The sequence below is a fragment of the Manis pentadactyla genome, chromosome 18 (assembly GCF_030020395.1).
Source record: "Manis pentadactyla isolate mManPen7 chromosome 18, mManPen7.hap1, whole genome shotgun sequence".
Lineage (NCBI taxonomy): Eukaryota > Metazoa > Chordata > Mammalia > Pholidota > Manidae > Manis > Manis pentadactyla.
The window spans coordinates 29436289-29443778 of record NC_080036.1 but is presented as its reverse complement, the minus strand read 5'-3'; positions in this window follow the sequence as shown (position 1 = coordinate 29443778).

Below are 7490 nucleotides of genomic sequence, written 5' to 3'. Positions count from 1 at the left end.
AGGGGAAATGTTTGTTCCTGGCCTCGGCCTAGTCCCAGAGGCGTAAGGCCGGCGGCGGGGGCTGCCCCCACCCAAATACCCGCACAGTCACCACCTCCGGGGCGCCCTTGGGTGGCGGCCACCACCAGGCCCTTCGCGAGCAGCGCTCTCCCCGCCCTTCCCTCCTCCAGGCCTGGCATGGAGGTGGGGAGGACTGGGGAGTGGAAAGAACAGAAGACAGTGAACCCCGGAAGAAGCCCATCTGTCAGATGGGGCTGTTGGGTGCAGATGCCCACCCAGTCTGCCTCCAGGGGGTGCCATTTCTCGGGTAGAATTGCCCGTTCTGGGTGCAGGACTCATGAGGTGGCCACGGGAAGAACCCCACTGACCCGCGAAGGCTGTGCTGGGGACTTGGCGAGACGGCGCATGTGGGGGCATGTCCCACAGGAGTCACAGCTGACTGCAGTGGGCACAGAAGATGTGCCCTCCACCAAAGCCACCGGGAGGCAGCAGGCCGGTGCGCTGGGGTGGTGCTGGGTGAGCATGGGGTCATAGGGTGCCAGATTCTTACAGGAAGGAACCAGGTAGAGGAACAGGACAGGGAAGGGACACCAGCAGAGCCAGCCTGTGCCCTTTGCTTGATCCTCAGGGACCCGGAAGCAGAAGCTGCCCCACAGCGTTGCTCTGCCTTAAGGCAATAGGCTGGGTCGTTGTGCCCACATGCCAGTCGGTCCTTGCCTTCCCTGGAGCTGGTGGTAGTGTGGCCTCCCAGCCCCCATAAGCCAAAGACAACGCTCCAGAGACCTCAGGTACCAGCCCTTGGCCGCCACACTCGCCCACACTGTGGGGCCAGGCAGTGCCTCTGTGAGGGAGCTAAGCATTCCTGCCAACAGTGAGGGTGTGGACAGGGCACCCACACCCCGGCACCCCTCCACGGGGCTCCCCAGGTCTCCTCAGCCCCACACAGGAAGCATGCTCAGTGAGTGGCGGGGGTTTTCTGCCTGCCTGAGTGGGGTCCTTCTTTGGAACAGAAATATGCTTTATAAACGTGTTCCAGTCTTCCTCCTTGTAAGCAAATTGAAGTCCTTGAGGAGGGGCTGGACGGGAGGCGGCTCCGCATGAGGGGCTCTGGCACACTCTCGCCCTTGGTCTGCCCCTCACCTCGCTCTGGGGCCCCCAGGGAGCACCTCGGGGTGCCAGGTCTATGATTTCATGGCTTCTCAGAGGTGCCAGATCTGTGATTTCAAGTCAGGAACTTAGGAATTAGGACTGCTGTAGCACGGGGGGGCTGAGCTGATCAAAATCTCTGTCAGGAGGGTGAAGGCGGTATTGACCAGACTCTTTCTAGAAAGTTCCAAATGTTTTTGGGGGTGGGGCAGGGGAGGGCTAGAGTCCCCCTGAGTGCTTCTAATATCCAAAATAGCTCTTTTAAGTTAATAAAAATGGCTGGGTTGGGGGTGGGTAGATCCAGGTAAGAATGAATAAATCTCTTACCTGCTCTGGAATAAGTCCTAAATGACCTCTTCCACCATGTATGTTTACACAGCCTAGTCAGGAACCAATGACCATTGCAGGGTGTCTGCGGTGGCCAGATTCTCACAGGGCCCCAGGGATCCCTGTCTCCTGGTATTCACGCCATCACGTAATCCCTCTCCAAGTGTGGAAGGACCTGTGACTCACTTCCAGCCACAGGCTATGGTAAAGGTGATGGGACATCCCTTCTGTGATTATGTCAGAGAGCCGTGTGAGTTCCCTGTTGCTGGGACACTCTCTGCCTTGCTGGATTTGATGGAGCGAGCCACCGAAACAGAGAGACCCATGTGGCAAGGAGCTGAGGACCCCCAGCTGTAACCAGTAAAAGAAACGAACTCTGCCAACAACCACGTGGGCCTGGATGCACATCCTTGTCCGTTCAAGCCTCAGATGAGACCTCAGCCCTGGCTGACACCTTGGCTGCAGTTCCACCAAAGACCCTGAAGCAGAGGACCCAGGTGAGCGTGCCAGGCTCCTGAAACATAGCAGCTGAGCTGGTGAAGGTGTGTCATCTTCAGCCAGGAGTTTGCGATACTCTGTTATGCAACAATAGCAAATTAATCCAGTGTCTGTGCCTTTGTTACATTTTAAAAAAATAACTAAGAAATGGTTCACCTGCGACCTGTTCATCTCTTTTCTCTGCCCAGAACATTCTCAATGGTATCAGCTGGGAAACGGGCCAGGTGACACACCAGATCCAGAGCTAGGGAGGTGGCTGCTCATCAACATAAAACGAACCATCTAAACAGACTTCTGTTTATTGCAAAGGGAGGCATGAAACCTATATAAGTAAACACTTTGATTTGAATTGAAAATCAAATTTAGAAGGACATAGTTTGTATCTCATCAGATGGATGACAATTAAAAGCCAGTTTCTGGAATACTGTTCCAGCTTCATTATCCTGAGAAAGAGGTTCTAGCCTGGCATTCCCATGCATTCCTCCACAAAAGTAGTTCTGGGCAGGAATTATTCATGAGAAGCTTTGGGTGTGAAGTAAAAATTCCAGACAAAGAGGAAAACGTGTGAAGGCCCAAAGATGAAAGTTCCAATTCAACAACCACGTGTTTCTTAGATGTCTGGTGTGGCAGAGAAAATGCTATATATTTGCCAAATCCCTCCTAATGCACCTCCTTCCTGGATGCTTCTGGACAGCTGCGATTCCCAGCCTTCCTGCAGAGCCATGCAACTTACTCTGGCCAATGAAACGAGTGGAAATGTTTCTCCTTCCAAGCTGAGGCAGTGAAAAGTTCCTGTGGCTTCTCTAATCTCTTTCTTGCCATTTTGCAGTTCACATAGACATTGCATGTTGGCATGGCTGAGCCACAAAAGCAAAGATCCTGGATTGCCGGACCACTCTGTGAAGGACAGCTGACCTGGAGGGTCATCCCACCTATACCAGACTGCAGATAAACAAGAAATTACATTTATCTGTTAAACCTGTGAAATGTTTGAGTCATCCATTACTGTAGCATAAACCAGCCTTTACTGACTGATACATTTTGGGGCCCAAAGTGGGAGTGGAATGGGCAAAAGGGAAGTGGACAGAGGCAGGCAGGGGTCAAGTCGTGAAGGCCCCATAGCCATACTGTGGGGTTTTGGACTTTATCCTAAGTACAATGGGTGGCTTAACATAACATGTGGCAGAGCACGGATGTGATGAGATTGGATCTTAAGAATGATTACTCTGGCTATATTTTTAATAATCCGTGCAAGAGCTCACGATTGCCTAACCTGACACCAGTGTTAGTAAAGACAGAAGAAAACAGATGAATTTGAGAGTCGTCAGAAAGGTAGAACTGATCAGCTTTGGCGAATGGCTTAGGCAGTAAGGCACCGAGGAGAGAGAGTAGGGCTAGCACCCGCATTCTGACATGGGCCATGGGGCTCGCAGTGCCATTCACGGATATAGGGAACGTGCCAGGAGCATCGGGTGGCAAGAAGCAGGGCAGAGACGAGCGCTTCACCTGGAACACTATGAGCTCAAAATGCCGGTGGGTCTCAAATCAGGAAGAAACCTGGGCTGGAGATTTAGATTCGCGACCCATCAGCCTATGGTTCCTCGAAGCCATGCAGCCTGACAGTGTGGGTGGGAACAGCCAGCCGCCCGTTCATCCGCCATCTATCCACACATCTGTTTATCAGCAAAGGAATTTCTTAATGTTCTCTGTGCAGGAATTCATGTATCATTTCCCCTAAGCAGTGAAAATATCAAAAGTTCAGTTCTTTTTCTCAAAAACACAAAACCAAGAAGTAATCATTTTGAGGCCCTCCTGATTTCTGCCTTTATCTTCACCATTTGCTTGGACGGTTCAGCGGCTCTGGCTTGAAGGATGTTTTCTCCACTCTGTTCTTCGGCTCTTCCATCACAAACTTCATGTTCTCCAAACACGCCCAGAAGCCCTGAGCCTCCGAGGCACGTCTGACCTTCCATCCTAGCCTGGGTTTCGGGGTTACCATCAAAGCGAGAGGGGGCTTACATAGCATTTCCCATAAAATTGCTAAATGCTAGTTCATTAAATATGTGCCAGAGCAGCATGTTTTCACTGTTATTTTTAAAAACTAAACAAGAAACCCAAAAGGTTTAGTGAAATAAGTATCCCCACATTCACGTATTCGGTCAGGAAAGTTGAGAGCATGATGGCCCTTGTCCCGCAAAGTACAAATAAGGAAAATGGAAAATAAATTTTTGAAAACCTGATGTATACATGAGATTTCAGGTCAAGCGGGGACTTCTGTTCCAAGATGATTTGACCTCAAAATGTTTTTCTCAGACACCCATTCCCCACGAAATCACTAAATGGATGTGATATTAAATTCTGTATCAATGCAGGAGCCTGGGAACGGGAATCATGCCCGTGCTGAGGCTCAGAGGGCTGATGACACACAGTAGTGGTCCTCATGGTGTGAGAAGCGGACTGTGTGCTGTGAATGTCCTCCTTTGACCTTGCCAGGAAGGTAAGGCCACCACGCTGGAAATCGCATGACAAGTAGAAAAGAAAAGAAAGTAACTAATACAGGTGGGCAATACTGCGTCCCCTCCGCCTTCAGAGATGGAGGGATCCTTTACTTGCCCCATCAGCTCTGAGACTTCTCTTGGGCTTGGAGAGAATCAGAAGAATTTGTACCAAAAAGTTGTGTGGGGTGACCTGGAGAAGAAGAGACCTAGGAGAAGGGAGAAGAAGAGTGAAATAGGTAGCAGAAAGCAGTTTGTAGAGTTTGGGAGATCAGGAGATGTGAGATGCGACGTCACTCAGGTGATGCGCGCATCGGGGAGGGAAAAACAGCCGTGAGACTTGACGCCTGTCGTACGACAGACTTCTGGTTGTGAAACTGCGGGAGGGGAGCTTCGAGGCAGGAATGCACGGTCCAGTCTCCTTTCCAGCAGCTGACTGGGGGTGGACTGGTGTAGACCCAGTGCCGGGGGCCAGGCTGACGATGCTCTCCGCTGGCCTCCCCTGGGTAGGGGTGGGAGGCCCGGCGCCACTGGCTCCTCCACCAGGGCTGGCTGGGACGTCGCAGGGACGGTCCCCTCCGGGGAAAAGCCCCATGTGGCTGCCTCTTGCCGGCTTCCTCTTGGCTATGTAAACCAGAGACTGCGGTTTTAAAATATTCAATACAAAATAAACCAGTGTGTCATTCTTCCAGAGAGGGTTCTGGGGAGCACTCACCACTCCATCTTTGGAGTCTCCAGAGTCACGGGGCTTTGGAGAAGGGTCGTTTACTGAGCCGCACACACACTGGGAGAGGCAGGAGGCAGAGGCGCCAGCAGCTGGGGGCCAGGCAGCCTCCGGTCCTCCCGTTGTGAGTGCTTGGCTATCACCGTTCCTGCGGCTTCACACTGACAAGGATGAATATGTGCACGTCGATTGAATAAATACATGCAGACAGAAACAGGATAAAATGGTAGGATAACAAACATCAGCTAGCTTAAAGCTAGAAATGAAAAAAATACACCCAGTGCTGGTGTCCCAGGGGCCAGTAAGCAGCGCTCCTTTCTCTGTCCAATCTTGAGCTGACAGAGCATGAAGACAGAGTCCAGATCAGGCGGACCTCAACCTCGCGGAGCCATCGTGGGCCCCCTGCACGTGAGCAGCTCCCGAGAACGGGGAGGAGGCACTCGGCCCATCCCTCTTTCCAGACTCGCCGGATGAAGCTCCCCTCTGGACCCAGGGGTCATGAGCTCGAGGGCGTAAAGAGGGGAGCAAAGTCATACTCCCGGCCTGCTCCCACGCGGAGGCCGCATCCCAAGCGGGGAAGGTGTCCACCACCGGCCGCAAGCCCTGCGTTCCTTGGGCTTCCCTTCCCCGGGGCTCAGACCGTCTGAGAAGGCCACTTCCCGCCTTCACCAGGCCCTGCTGCACCGTCAGCTACTGCTTTCCTGGGCGTCCTCCTGGCCAGGGGAGGTTTGCCCCCAGAAGACGCTGAAGGGAGGTAAAGCTGTTCAAAAATCAACTCAAAGGCCACTCTGTCGGCCTCATGGGACCCCCTTAACTACTGACCACGACTGGGTGGCTTAAAACAAGACAAATTTCTTTCACTCTTCTGGAGCCAGAGGTCCAAAGCGAGGTGCTGCTAAGTGCACGCTCCATCCGCACGTTCTGCGGGGGAATCTTCCTCGCCTCTTCCAGCCTCCAGCGGCTCTGTCGTAGTGGCTGTGTCCCTCCCACCCCTGCCTCTGCCTTCACCTGATTGCATGGTCTTCTGCCCTGTGTCCGTGTGACAAATCCTTCTCTCCTTTCTTTCGTAAGGACACCAGTCATTAGATTTAGGGCCCAAAACTCAGGATGATTTCACCTTAAGATCCTTAACCTGATCACTTCTGCAGAGACCCAGTGTCCACATAAGGTCACGTTCTCACGTTCGAGGGGTTAGGACTTGGACATGTCTTTATGAAGGCTGTTACTCTGACCACTCTAGCCACCAAGACCTAAAGTCTGCATCCTGTATTCTGTATCCCACCTGACATTCTGTCTGACCACGCTGTCTGGCAACGCTTGCCGGAGGTTCTCCAACTGAGCCCAGACAACATGAAGATACTCCAATAATAATATGCTAACATAAAAAGCAGGCCCCGAACATAGATATAAAATTCCCTCCATTACCAAATTCCCAGAAGGAAATGATAGGTGGCCTTTGGGTCCTGAATCCAAGCACAAAGCCGCTTCCCCACGGGCTTCTCCTGGGAGATCTCAAACCGGAAGCACTAGTGCCTGACTGTGTAAAACTAAGACTACAAAAACAGGCCACCGCTGCTGGTGACTCACCTCGGGGCCATGGGTGACTTTGAAAATGTCATCCCATCACCCTCACAAGAAGTGTGTCACTGCTGACTTCACCGCATCAGTGACCGATTCCCTTTTTCCCTCTAAAATACAGATGCAAAGGGAGCTGGCTCTGTCTCCTGGACTGATTCCCAGGGTCTGAGATTGGCATCAAGTCCTAACCTTGTCCCCCTGGGTCTTACCTGCCCCAGTTCCTAAGCACTCCCACCAGATGTGGAGCTTCTCTTAGTGGATCAGGCCGCATTCCTCCCGTCCGGCTGAGGTGCCCCGTTAGACAGGCGAGTCGGCAAGTACTGCGGCCTGCCTGCAGCACAGACTCTTACATCATGCGCCCATGCTGCTCCCCAGCTCATAGGATCCTGTGGTCACTTCAAGGAAATCTGCAGAGGAGCTGGGGAAACAGTTCATCAAAGTAGCTGCCATTACGCTGCCCTCGTGTGACTCACCCTGGAAGCAGGTGAGAGATTTGTGGCATGGGCATATCCGGGTATCCCCTGAAACCAAGCACTGATTTCTAAGTGCTCGCGCACCCACACTGACAAGGATCCTTCCTACCAGCCGTCTTTAACCTGTCCACTGAGGACTGAAAGAGGCAAATGCCCCCGGTCTTGCCTCTCTCCTGTACGTTCTGGTTAGGCCAGCAGGGTAGGGCTGGGGGCCACGCTTGCTCTCTCGTGTGGCATGGCACAGACTCG